General features: G+C 41.7%; 1 protein-coding gene across 1 annotated transcript in view; it reads left to right on the plus strand.

The window, feature by feature from the left end:
• The window catches only part of tiam2a (TIAM Rac1 associated GEF 2a), a 94,028-nt gene that overhangs the window by 1,481 nt on the left and 77,536 nt on the right, over positions 1-15,011 (plus strand). The gene's annotated exons all lie outside the window — the stretch shown is intronic.

Raw genomic sequence — 15,011 nt, forward strand, 5'->3', positions numbered from 1 at the left:
GAGATATAAGACCCATGTTAGTAGTCAAGTCCAGTCACATGTATTTACACACAGCACATTTAGAAACCGCAAACGCAGACCAAAGTGCTTCAGAAAGAGATGATAAAACACAGCCATGATCAAATAAAAACACAGATATAAATGGAGAGAATATAAGTTAATGAGTAAAAGTATCTTGATAAAACCGTATCACACCCGTGTTCCCCAATGATGATAAAAACAAGTCAAAATGTGGTCATTAGTAGGCTTAAGACAATAAATAGATTGAATTAGGTTGATTTAATAACTTCTAAAACGCTATCAAAGATAAAGCCAATAATGTTGTGTGGGACTTTATATTTGAAGTCAAGTCAAGTTTATTTATATAGCACATTTCATATGAATACATAGACACAATGCGCTTTAAGAGAAATGACATACACATACACATGAAAATAAAAACAATAAGAAGAAGTGTTTTAAAAGACAGGCAAAGTTATCTGCTTGACCGAAGATTAGTTTATCGGTTTTGTTCTAGCTGAAGGAACCCTTTCTTCATCCATCATTTTACTTGCTCTATGTAATTCAAAAGGATGCTAACTGTATGGATCGCCAGGTTTCAGCAGGGGGGGTCGGCAGGATATCATCAGCATAACAATGGTAGGAGATTATTTTCAAAAAATAGACACAAAGGGACCCTTTATATAAGGAAAATGACATAGGACCTAATACGGAGCCTTGTGGTACACCATAGGAGATGGTTGCTGAGGAGGATGACATTTTTAATAATAACGGGGACTGATTGGTATTGGAGGTAGTGGTTTAAACCAATGAAAATGTAAAGAGTTTATTGAACATTCATATGTAGTGTAACAGTCTGTGTATGAAGACAAGGAAATCTGTAAGAATATGAAACATCCAGACTGTAGGCACTTACTTTATTTAGATACTATTTCAGGTCATTTACAAACCCTTTTAAAAGACTGCAGTGTACTGTATTCCACACCTAACAATAAAGGTGTAAGTGATGACCAAATACCCTCCAACTAAAACTGTCATATGGGCTCAATCCAGTTCCTATATTAGAATAAACAGATAAAGTAGCCATCTGGCACTTGCCGCAACAGAACAAAAGGGTAAGGAGAAATGAGGGACATGTGGAAGTAGGATAAGATGCTGGCCGCTGCTTTATCCCCCTCTACCTTGCACTGTTAGAGACCCTGCTGCTACAGCTGGAAGAAGTGCTTACACGGCACATAATAGCACCAAGCTCTTCCCTATACTAATTTATGGCCAGGCTAGTGTCAAAAAACACAAGCTCGATGATTTATTTAAACAGTCACCTACATCATGGTGTGGCCTGATGCCGTTTCAGCACAGCTTATTTTCACTGAGGAAAAACAATGAGAGAGGAGCAACTCAATGTGCTGCATAATGCCTTTACCTCCAATTACACCTGAGTTTAGCCTGCTAATCCAAACAGGAATATGCAGCAAAAAATGGGTTGGCTCTGGATTTAGCATCTAGAGCCTTGTTGGGGGGATAAAGCTTAGGCTGAAAATGTCCAGTTGTGTGTCTCCTACTATGACTATTAATGTCTAGCTCCCTAAGGCCAGGGCAGTCAGCCAGGTCGAGCCTCCCGCTGACCTCCCCACAGAAAGATTTGACAGGCGAAGACTTTGAATCAACTACTATCTGCCCTGAAACAGACAGACATTTACACAGCAGTTGGCTAGCTCTCTCTGGTCAGCAATAAAAATAAATCCTCACGACAGAGCTCCAGCATCCTTTAGTTATTTATCTGTGGCAGAATAAAGTGCATGTTTGCTAATGTGGATTAGGGTCTGATTTTGTGCATTTCTTCCTCTGCAAGCCTTACATTAAAGCCAGTACAACCAACAGACACAGCCCTGACTCATTCTGAGTCTAATGGTGGTCCTGTGTGTAGCCATTTCATTGCCATGTTATAAACCCATGGGAACAAAACAAAGTGGGCTTGACCTTTAGCTCCGGATTACCCCAGCAGAGGCAACTAATGAGAGCATCTAAACCACAATGGCATGAAATTATAATACGTTGCTAGTTCATGCCCATGTGGTCGTGCTAATGTATGTTTATGGCTGTAGGTCGGATACAGAGAAATTACCTGCTGTGAGGAAGTGAATTAGACAGGATGGTGAGGGTTAAGCCTTAGTTTGTAAATTAGTTTTACGACATGCGGGGAAATCATAAAATATCCTCGTCTGATATTGCTTAAAGATGTCCAACTTCAAGGCATCATTTACCCTATAAGGAGCAGTCTAATTTGTTTTGGTTATACTGAAGACAAGTGGTGCGTTTCCATGGCTATTGTTCTGTTGCCATGAAAAAGAACCACAGCCTGTGTAGCTGTTGTGTCTGCAGTACCGCGTCTGACCATTTGAGGTCAGTGTGGTACTGCAGCTTCACCATTTATGGCAGACAGAAGTGTTGCTCTGTGCACACTGGGTTCTTGGAGTGCGACAGCTCAAAATCTGCAGTGCTCACCTCGCTTACCTTCTGTGCTTCACTCTCCGTGAGACAATGAACAGCCAGTGCCATGGTGAAGTATATCTACACATGAAATTCCCTCCTTTGAAATAGCAACAGGCTCAACGTCAGGATAAGGGCATAGAGAGTCCCTGCCATGCTGAATCTTCACGGTGCCACCGTGCTGAAATAAATTCATCAAATGCCTCTTTCCATACCTTTTACAGATCAATATAGGGGCGCTTTGATAAATGGAATAACTGTGTCCTTTTAGTGTGAGACTTGGCACGTTTCTCTAGCTTCTCGGTTGCTGCATTCTTAATTGATTAAAGCTATTGATTAGGCCACCCAGAGCCTACAGACTAAAATCAGCCTCCATCTATCAGACATGGCCAGATACCCAAGATGTCTTATTCGCACATAGTGGAGTCTGCCAAGTGGAGAGTGTTGGTCTGGACGCTCATAAATGGGCACAAGAGATTGAGAAAAACCAGAGCCATCTATCTTCCATCCACCTAGTTATGGAGGAGAGGAATCCCCTATCTCGACTCACCCTGCAGCCACAGCAATTACTCACTACTGTGGGAGTGTGTGCAAGTTTCCTCTGCCTTTAAGAAGACACTGTCGGCCTGGCTCCCTGTTATCAGAGCCAGCAGACTGGACCACGGTGTCCAAAATGTCATTCACCGAGGAATTTAGCCCAGTCACGAGTTCCTCCCTGATGCAGGCCACACCCTGCTGCTAATTGGGTGCGACAGGCAGCAAGCGAACAGAGGCGCCCCCTCACCACTCCCAATGCGAGTGCAGGAAGTTCAAGCAGTCCCGAAGATGGTTGTTTGTGGGGATTCAGTGCCTTGCTTAGTGACTTTTTTTTAGAAGGGTTTGTACCTAAAACAGAAGTCTTCAAGTTCTCACTTGCTTCTGTTTTTAAGCCACAGTAGGAATTTGACTTCATGCAGACAGAGAGATCATTTTTAACCTTTTAAAATAAGCGAAGAAAAGAAGGCACAACACTCCCTGCAGGAAAATGTGAGGCTGATGATGCGGCCATTATGACCTTCATCCAATAAAAGAGACACAAAACACAGCAATGAATACAAAACAGGTGATTGACATTCAGTAATTTGCAGACATATTGAGTGAATGTTCTGGGTTCTTGTTCTGTATGGACACGTCCAAAATAGCCGGTTACTTGGTAGAGAAGCCTTTATACAGATTTTATGGTCCTGACAAGAAATGACAAGTACTACCATAAATATTATATACTTAATACTCTGTCTCAGTCTACAGCCACTCTGGCGACTGTGATGCTGTACAGCAGGGCTTTGAGCTGCTAACATGCTGATGTTGAGGAAGTTTAATGCTTACTACGGTCATCAGCTTAGGTTAGGGTGTCAGCATGATAACATTTGCTATTTAGCACTAAACACAAAGGGCAGCTGTGGCTGATGGAAATGGCATTATTTTGCAAGGATTTAGTCATAATGGTGATTCTGACATTTCATTATTGCCACCAGCAGGTCATGATTGTCACTAATCCAGAGAGATACCTTAATATCTACTGGTATTTTATATCTACGGGTACCTATTTGATATTTTGATTTAAGTCAAATTCATTAGGATTCATCCTCTGGGGATCACAAATACATCTGATAGTTATTGTGATATTTCGATCTAGATCAAAGTCGTGGACACCAAACAACCGAAAGACCATACTGTATATTAAAATAAACAGCGCTTTTTATCGTACTCAAAGTCGCTTTACAGTTATAATAGAACCAAAGAAACCATCAATAGACAGAATCAGCATTAGTCACATTAAAGCAGATCTAAATAGGTGAGTTTTAAGTAGTGTGGACACATTTGTGCATTCTCTGAAGTGTTTTGGGAGAAAATTCCAGAGGGAGGGGGCGGCGTTCAGCGTAGCTCATTTTCACATCTCTGCCCACAAACACGTCTCACAAGTGACTTGACGCGTTGATATTACCATCCTCACACATAGGGTTACATAAATGGTATAAATTACACAAAAATATGCAAGGCGACACGTCTAATAACACTTCCATCCTCACAACATGTTAAAGCAGATATAGGTTGCCAAAGACCTTTATTTTAACATCACCTTTTGGCCAATTTGCTCCACCATGAATGATTTACATAAAAACACTGCTGTAGACTCTTTTTTGCATATGTATAGCTAATTCTTTCGAGGCTCCCCAGTGACAGGCTGAGGTTCATCCACACCACACTTATTTCTAGCCATTTATTGATTTCTGTTCTTCTCTACAGTGAGTGTTGCTCCACTTTTTGGTTTGAAGGTAGCAATATGTCTTATTTTGCCCCCTCAACTTTCATGAGCATATTTCATGTCATCCTCTCCTGGGGCAAATAAAAATGTTATTTTTTTTAAGCCATGCCAGGAGCATGAGGAGAGGAAACCTTTGTTTGCCAAGTCAGTGTGTGTTTGCATACTGAGGAGTAGGTGTGTGTGTGTGTGTGTTATCCAGAGCCTGCATCTGTGTCACTGAATACCTTTTTCCTGTGCACATAACTAACTGTGCGTGTATTGGTAGCATGCCACGAGTGCCGCATTGCAACTAGAAATAAAGCCATTAGTGTGAACATGGTTTACACAGGCAGAGACAGCACATTCACATTTTGGGATTGATGTCTGCAACTGTTGTCTCTGTTAACATTGTTAGGCCCTAATCTCTCCTGTGAGTGGCCCCATTTCACAACACAAATATCGGTTACAGTACGTCATCTGTTTACACGTGACTTATCTATTAGAAAAGCTCTGTTAGTGCTTCTGCTTCTCGTCTCAAACTCTCTGCGGTTTATCGTGGGGTGAGAGTGAGGTCATCGAGGCATAGGAGGTTAAAGGTCACCACCGTGGGAGGATGCTGGGGAAAATGCAGGAGAGGGTGGTCAAGGAGATGGCAATGAGCAACAAACACCTTTACTGATTTTCAGAGTGGAGCCGGGCATGATTCATGGCAGGCGGAGAGTTGTGTGTAATGTGGGTGACGGGGGAGCTTATTAAATGTGCCAGCACAAAAAAACAAGGCGTGTGTGTGTGTGTGTGTGTTTGGGGGGGTGGGGTGCTGAGATGCTGAGCAAGCTGGGCAAACGTTTGACAGCGCAGCACCTTGTGCCTGGAAATGGGGGGAAACATGAAATGCATCAGTATAGCCTCCAGCTGTCAGTCTTACATCAGCGCTGTCTCTTGCAAGTGGGCGCATGCACATATTGCAGTCGTACACACTCATTTGAGCAGCTCCCACGGCGTTTACATGAGTTTTCTGATTATGTAGTCCCTCGTTCTTGCACTCCTCTGCAACTACAGAGGGTGTGTAATAAAGCCTCAGCACACACATATACACAGCCTTATTATGTCGCAGACATTTTAATATCCTCTTTGTTCTCATGCAGTCTGTGTCCTTTCCATTCACACGCCTGTCATCATTTGGAAAGACAACCTTATAAAAGCTGATTATTAAAGGATGACTCAGTGTCTTGCTACAGATGTGACACCTGGTTCATCAACCGCCAAACAAGCCTCATTGTTTCCGTATAGTGCGTAGTGTGTGTGTGTGTGTGTGTGTCTACCTGCCCACATATGACTCTCTTTGTTCTCCACCAGTCTGCTTTGCTGTCTGTTAGCATGGTGCAGCGGCTAGCTGGTAATTATTACCCCCAAGGCTCCTCCGCTGTCCGCCTGTTTGTTTACGATGCAAGAGGCAGATTCCCTCCCGAGAGTCGGAGGTGCCACTCAGAAGCACAAGAGACAGAGCAGACAGTGTCAAATGGAAATTATTCCTGACTCACTAGAATCACACAGAAGGGGAGGAGGTCGACAGATTTGTAAGGATCAAGGTTCTGTGATCAAACCTCATGTCTCTTACTGATGTTTTAGAAGCGAGTTCATCACTTATATCTAAACAGAATCATACAAGATGTTTGAAGTAGAGTTGGACTGACTTTGACTGGGTTTGAAGGCGGATACTACAGTTCTTTTAAGATCCAATATTATATAACATCTCCTCATTTATCTCTACTGGTGTCTGACCATACAGTTATTTGGGGGTTTATTTGCCCAGATTTTGAGATATATGTTGTGATGTAAGATGTATTTCAGTTTTATTTCAGTTAATTTCTTCTTCGGTTCTTCTTATGATATTCAGAGCATTAATAGAGCAGGAAACAACTGTTTGCAATGTAAAGATCTAGAGGAGCAATGTCATCCTGAGTAGAGAATGGAGTTGCACTCCCTCTGTGTGCGTTGGTATCAGAGCTTCTCTGTATTTTGTGCATAGCCTGACTGGCTACTCGTGCCTTTTAGTGCACGTGAGCGTGCCCCATAGCCAATGGGATCTTTCCATTGGATTTTGTATTATGGTAGAAAATAGGTTTTGTGGCAAAGAAAATATTTATTATTACACTTTTTTTCAGCAAGATATAAACATAAATAGACTGTAAAACTGCAAACTGATTTCAGGGTTGTAATTCATTGATTTATTTTTTTTATGACAGAAGGGAGACATCATAAATATGTTGTTATTGTTATCCAAGAAAACATTAAATGTAAATGTAATAAAAAATAAATGATATAGAGAGAGATATAAAGATATGATGGATATTTCTGCATGAATTATCCATTTCTATGGCTTTTTTTTTTAAATCCCATTTATATTTTGCCAGCTTTATTCTTAATACTGTAATTTTGAAGAACAGAATTGTGCTGCAAAACATGTTAACACTACTACTCTTGTGTACTTTTATATCCCTCAAATAAGGGAAAAGCTTGCTGTGTCCGAGTGGAATTATCCCAACCAAGGCCCATCTTTAGATACATAAAGTCCTTTAAATTGAGATGAATTTGAAGGTTTGTGTGTAAAACATGTAACATTTTCAGACAGAAGAATAGAGTTCATGAGTAGTTAACCCTGCATGGTGCACATCAAACCTCCCTCCTGCCGCTCTACCAATCTGTTGAGTGTGTGTGTGTGTGTGTGTGTGTGTGTGTGTGTGTGTGTGTGTGTGTGCGCGCAAATTTGTCAATATCACCCACGAGGGTTCTCCTGCCACCCCGCTGATGGGGATTAAACTTTCATGATCATGTTTATTAATGTCCAGCAGGCATCGGGGATATCCAGGCTGTCACACACACAACCTGCACACATTCGCACACATTTGGACTTTCTATCACAATCTCCCTCACCTTCATACATACATATCCCATACAGACTTTCTCTCTTGATCTCATAAATTCTACTTACATACACTCACAGAAAGAAAAGATATGCACTCCTACTTCTGAAAATGCTACAGTACCTTCATGAAACACACACTCATGATTAAATCTGTCTTCATGTTGTTTAATTTGGTAGTAAAGTCTGCATGTGTGTGTGTGTGTGTGACATGGATCCGCTGGCCATTTAAATAGAAAAAGAACAGATTTCCTGTCTCCGTGTCTCCCCGGACCACCGTTGTGAACTCTCCCGAGGGTGGAGGGATGGATTGGAGGGGAGGACCTCGCTGAGAACATCTGTGACAGCCGGCCCCAGCACAGACTGCAGTGTGACAGGGCCTATCCACAGCAGATGTCACACCAGTGTGTGTGTGTGTGTGTGTGTGAGAGAGAGAGAAAGAGAGAGAGAATGCTTGTGTTTGTGTAATCAGGGTTGAGAAGTCCAGGACCTAGAGACAATGTAGAGGAAATGCTCTCTATGCTCTCACACTCGTTTCCTTCCTGTCTCTCTTTTCTGCCTTTCTTGTGGAGATGTAGTTTGTAACAGGTGGATAAACATGACCAACAGGAGATGACCATCCTATAATTATTGTAATAAAATAAAATGTTTAATCATTTTGTCTTTCCTCCTTCGTCCGTGTTTCCCTCCACTTTGAACTCTGGGGCCATTCGTCCTATTTTGATGTGATAATGTAAAAACTACACATGCTTCGCCCTGCAGCCTCCGCAAATGAAATGACAAATGAGTGATGAGCAGAGCTGACGCTGCACTCCTCACATCGCTTCATCCGATTCTGCATCTATTCTCTCGTCCCTCCGTCTCTCCATGATTTGACTTTCCCCTCATTATTCTTTCAGTCTGCTTCCTCCCCTTATCCATTTTCATCCCTCTACCTCTCACCTCGTTACTCCTCTACCTCTTGTTCTCTCCATCCTTTTCTTTTTTTACTCCCCAGTGAAGCGTGTCACAGTCTGGTCAGATTCCTGCTATACTGAGCCTCTCAATGGGAACCTGGTTCATATAACCAACTGAAATGCAGTTTTAAAAAAGGACTTGCAGGTTATCTTTAGTTTTAATTTCCATCGTGTCCAGAGAGGCTATGCAGAGCATGTAAATTACCCTTCAAACTGGAGGGAATTCACCTGAAATGAAATAACCCTTTTAGAAGGAAATCACCAGTTAGTTGGTGCTCATACCTATTCAGATGAGAATATAGACTTTAAAATTACCATCTGTCCTAAGTTGAACTACTCAGAACAGTTTTACATGATCTATGCTGTGGGTAAAATTAAAGGATATATATATATATATATATATATATAATATAAGGAAAAACAGAGGATTTAGTAGCTTTAAAGAAAAATATGAGGCTTTCTTAATCTAAATATAGAGTTGTATTTTAAAGATATTTTCTTTAATAGAGCTTTTTGCTGCTATAATGTCAGTCTTTGAATCATTTTTCAGCACAGTGCATGCTCACGAGAAATAGAAGAAATGATGCATCAGGGTAATGAGTGTGGACTGTTTACTAATGTCAAACAGTAGACACAACAAAAGTGCTGCCTGTGCAATAGAATTCAGTACTTCCCTGCAACGAATGCTTTGGGGAGCTGTTTGTGTTTGCTTGAGTCAGAGAAGTGATGCAACATTGAAAATAACAGAGCCAGGAAGTGATATTAAAACAAAACTAAGTTAAGTTCAGAACAGGACCAAGTATGACCTTGGTGGGGAAAGCGGAGGAAGGTCACGGGGTCGGTGCAGAAGGTTTGACAGTGTGAAGGAGGGAGTCGTAGCTAATGAGTAAGCAGACAGTCTGCTCCTTTGCCAACCAATTTATTTCTCCCCCATCTTATTCGTCACCCCGCGCCCTGAGTGTCACATGGGACACGAGGAGCGAAGGGAGAAAATGAGAAACATTAATCTGGCGCTCGTCTCAAGTGTAAGAGTTACTGTGTTAGGACGGTGATCTAGTCACACCACACCATTCTATGTTGGGATGGAGTAAAATGGTGGAGGCAGAGAGGTTCAAAAGGCTTATCCTATTTGCCAAACTGCCAAGGAGTGGCTATGAGGGGAGGGGGGGGGGGGGGGGGGGGGTGATTGCACTTTATTACTACTTGGATATCATTTTCAATTTTGTAATGCAAGCAGGTAGAAACAAGTATACAGATACATAACCGGATAGTGGACAAAATAACAGGAACATTTCATACGTATCAAGTAGCTTTCATCATCATAATTACAAGTTCAGCTACACAGCAGAGTAACCAATGTACTGATTAGTGGGGTGCGTCGGCTGTAAAAGAGCACTTTATAATGAATGCTTTGTGGTCTATTATATATGGGATATGGATTTCCGTTTTTTAAAGTTTAATATTAGCCTAATATAGCTGATGTGGCCAGCGTTTATATTTGGAACTAGTCATCTGCTTTTCAGTTCAAACAGGGCAAAGATAAAGTTCCAAAAGGGACATTATTTGCATTTACACAAAAATACCAGACTTTTCTGCATGGGATTTTCAAATATTTCCATTATCAGGGCCGGGAGAAATTCTTGTTTTTCACTGTTGAGGTGAATCCTGTTACCAAATATTCCATTAATGCAGCTCAATCTATAACATGGACTACTGGAGTCTCAACATTTGGATAAACCCCCAAAAGTCCTTACTTTGACTGAATAAATGAAGTGATTTAAAAATAATGTAAATCTGTGCTGGAGAAAAATTAGAGTTAAGGTTATTAGGTCAGGACACAAGCAGGCCAAAGCAGGAGCCATGACAACAGAGTGAATATGCAAAATATAAGTAAAAAGACCTTGAAACAACACATTTTCAGCCCAAACTATTGGACACAGAGTAAACCTGGACCTTTCAGAGCCCCTTGAGTTCTTAGGCCCCGCAGCGGTTGCCTATGTTGGTAATGTCAGTATGCGCTCAAATGCTTGCTATGAACTTCCAAATCACCAGACATAAACACCATTAAACCTGTTTAGGATGGGAAGACCTGGAGCCTTATTATTAAAAAGCTCTAATATCCTGTTACCCACAGTTCCGGATTTGCAGCGGCACAAGATGACGCCGAGCTCTTTTGCAGGGGAACGCTAGACTTCATATCATATACTATATGGTGTTTCAGTTATTTTGTCCACTGCACATGCAAACGCACAGTCCCAGTTGTTGTCTAGGCTCTGCTCACTCTATGGGGAGGTTTATTCACACACCTTGTTGTCAAATTGAACACACACACACATCATAGCATGCAGGAGAACTAATCTGATTTCACAGCACAAATGAAAAGAGCCTCGCATGAACACATCCATTAGCTGTGATTAGCTAAATTGGCTAATAGCGCGCGCACACACACACACACACACACACACACACACACACACACTGCTTGTGTTCACAGCTCTCCCATGCATACACAGACCAAGAAGCAAACATTTTGAAATGTACTAAATATGAAACCCACCTCGGCTCAATGCCTTAGAAGCTCCAGTGACATGTAATGTTTAAAATCTACAATTTTCTTGATTTATTGTTTTTACAGCCTAGATACAGAGATCAGTTTCCCTATAGAGGTCGGCAGTTGTTGTTATTGTGAAGTTGACATTAGCTAGCTACTGTTGCTACACCGTCAGCCTTTCTGTTCTGACACGGCAATAGACGGTGAAAACAATGGTAGATTTGCTACTCAAACTTTAATTTCAAGTTGACTGTATTATTTTACTATATGACATTTCACAGGCTGAAATGAGAGATTTAGCCAGCTAGCAAATGAAAAAAATATTAGCAACAATAGCTTGTTAAAACATTCTCTCTGGTTGGCTTTTGTTTCCAGTTCACATATTTTGAGAATGAGAACCCTGTAAAAGGGTCCAAAATATACCATTGATGGCTACATACAGGATAAACGACTGAGGCTGAAGCTACATGCATGTGGCAGGTAAAACGTTAGCATCCACATTAGTTCATGTAAATAGAAATAGTTAGTTAGACAGTAACACTGGCTTTGGTTGCTGGTGTGTTAGCTTCCACAAATCCAATTAAGAGCAGGACAGAAATGCTAATGTATGTATAATGAAACAACACCAACTAATGTAGTTAACTAATGATGTCCTCCTTGGCCTTGGATGGAATGTTTGTAGTAAACTAGTTAGCCAGACATGCTAACTACTGTTGCATGTGTTAGAGCACTAACACTCTTGTTTAATGTATGTGTAACCCATTCCTTGTACTTTTGTTAGGCTAGAGGCCTAAAAAAAAGAAAGAAAAAGACACCACTATCCAAACTATGTTGAGTATAGTTCGTCTGCCATCTTACAACATGTGGAGAAATCGAAAAAGCTTGACAGACCTGCCATAATAATTGAAGTTTATCCCTCAGGAGACCTTAACATAAAACATAGACCCTAATATGGAAATGCAAGCTTAGCAGCACACAAACTAATCCATTGTTGCCACGCATGCCTCCACAGGGCCTGTAAACAAACCAGTTCAGACAGCTTTGGGTGGGAGTATCAGCTTTCCATTAACAGCTAAAGGTCATTCATGTCTTACTTTGTTTAAAAAGCTGCCACTGCCAGACAGACAACCGCCTCGCTTGGGTTTGCGTTACGTTACTCTGCCTCACACTTGGGTGATGATTTTGTGGGAAAGACTCAGAGCAGCGTGAGTGTGTAATTAGGAAAGTGAAATTAGCAGATTTTAATAAGGCTCTTTACACAGCCTTGTGCTCCGCTCCCTTCGCATGGGTGTGAAAGTGTTTCTCAGCATGGAGCGAGGAGGTAATGGGTGTGGGAACGTTACCTTAGCAGATTGACGGAGGGACAGTCGCAGTCCTAATGGAGTATTAAGAGCCCATTTGTTTCTAACACCTTCAATATTATGCTGGGGAGCCACGAAGGCCAGCAATATCACAATCATAGCTACATTAATAGGCGACAAAGTTATTGTTTGGTTTAATGTTGCATTTAAAGAATTAACACGTTTGTCATATCTAGCCTTCAACTTTCTGCTCCAAGCTGTTTGTGTCAGAATTGTATGGCTTTTTTTTAGTGCATCTGTTGCCCTTATTGAATTACAATGAGCAGAATTTAGCTTCAGCCGAATACAAATCACATTACACTTCAGAGTGAATGATTGCATTTGGCTCATTGGAGTCAGCCGTTCCACTTTTTTTTTTACTTAATAGAGCTTTTGATTTTCAGCGTATACGTTTGTTGCCGGTTCTTCTCATTCAACTCAATTTTACCTTATGATAACTCAATAAGTGTTGGTGTGTTTATTCTGGATTCGCCTTAACTGGCTGCAAGGCAGTGATTGCAGTCTTTCGACCAGGAGTGAAGAGATTTGAAGCAGTTTAAATTGTCATGCCAGCCCACAGCTACAGACAGCTTTATTCTCTTTCTGTGAGTCTATAAAGACAAGGCTTGTCCACTCCTGATCTTTCTTTCATAAAGTAATCTCCCCCACAGTCTCTAAATCCTTTATATCCTCTTGACTTTGTCTTTGGAGGAAATGTAAAAATGGACACTCTTGGTGCATTTTTGTCCATCATCAGTCCATCAGTAATATTTTTGTTTTTCCATCTCTGGACATGGTGCCACCGTGTACCAGACTTGACACGGCCTGATGGGAAGAAAACATGTTTGTTTTTTAGGGAATGCAATTTTCTTGTCAGTCACTGCGGATTGTCCAAGCAAGGGTGTTTTTGAGCTAATGTAATTGGACAATGTTGCCAGGGAGGAATTGGTAAAAAATTCAGTGCATAAGGGCTTACAGGGGTGAAGGAGAATGTTGATCGCTGAGTTTTCTTTGTGTAGCACTGTAACCTTAAAGGGATTAGGTAAAACTAGATATGTCCCTATGTTACACAATCTGATCAAGCAGGTTATACCATAAACTGGATGTACCATGAAGTGCTGATTCACACACCAAATGACATTATTGTTGCCAAAAAAGCACACCCTGTTTCATGTACCGCACAAAACATCAAGAAAAGACCACTAAATGAATGGAGAGAACCACTTCCTGTTTTTAATGTGAATATTGTTGTTGGTGCTCCCCACCCCCCATTGTCAAATTTAATTAGGAGTCAGAAAAAAACAAAGATTACTGGAAAATATGAAAAAAAAGTTTCTCATCTGAGTAGCTGAAAAGCCTGATCCCTCAGATGTGTGTTGTTCTCGGTTATGCTTCCGCGTAGTGATCACGCAATGGCCACACAATGGCCACGCAGTTGCTTGGAGACCGTGATAGTTCTGCGTTGGGTTTACGTGTCGAAATGCAATTCAATGCCACACCGCTATGTTTTTTGTAAACCAACCGACCGAGACTCTTGACGTATATTGTCGTTAGCCTCGTTATAGCCTATTTGTTTACCTTCCGGCTTTAAACATCCACAATTTTTCAGAACTTGGTGTTTTATTTCTTTGTGCAAAAGCGACAAGGTGCAAACAATAAAACAAGGTGCAAACAATAAAAGTAGCCTATTAAAAGTTTAAATGGCGGTGTTTATGAGTGGAAACCGGAAAAGCGGATGTAGTTAGCGGACCAATCACAGCCAATGCCGCTGCGTTGGTGTTGCGTCGCCTCGAAGCACATCTAGGATTTTTGGGAGATGCACGTCAGGCCGTTGCGGTGGACGTAACGGGGGTCCGCAAGGACGTAAGGGGTCCGTAAGCCCCCTTTGCATTGTGTCAACGCGGAAGCATAACTTGGGCTTTAGTGTGTATCTCAGAGCCTGTCCACACGAAAATGTTTTTAGTGCGTAAACGCAGAAGTCTTGTGCGTTTCGCCCGGCCGTCCATACGGATCCGGCATTTTTGCTGCCTGAAAACGCACTTTCTTTAAACCAGCTCTCAGGGTGGAAAAGAAAAAAACGGCACCTCTCCGTTTCATGTTCGTTTCCGTGTAGATGGCAAAAACGAATACGATGACGTCATCGGCCCGCCCCTCGACCCTGGAGCCTGACTTCTTCCCCCGCGACGTCTCGTAACAACAACAATAAGCCGAGAGAGGGGGGCGATAGTCGCAGATATGCTACTTTATTACAATGCTAACAAACAACCGCTAGCTAACTTCCCATGAATGTAGGCATTTATTTGTCTAATTAATCCATCCCAACGTCTGAGAACGCCTCGTCAAGGTCCTTAGGGTGACGGCTGTTGATGCTTATTGTTGGTTTTATTTATTCGGGGCAAATTGTCATCTGGGTGTTTATTGATCGGGTGGTCGGGTGGCGATTAGCCGTAACTCTCACGTGTTGCCA

Source organism: Eutrigla gurnardus (assembly GCF_963514095.1).
Source record: "Eutrigla gurnardus genome assembly, chromosome: 7".
Taxonomy (NCBI): Eukaryota; Metazoa; Chordata; class Actinopteri; order Perciformes; family Triglidae; genus Eutrigla; species Eutrigla gurnardus.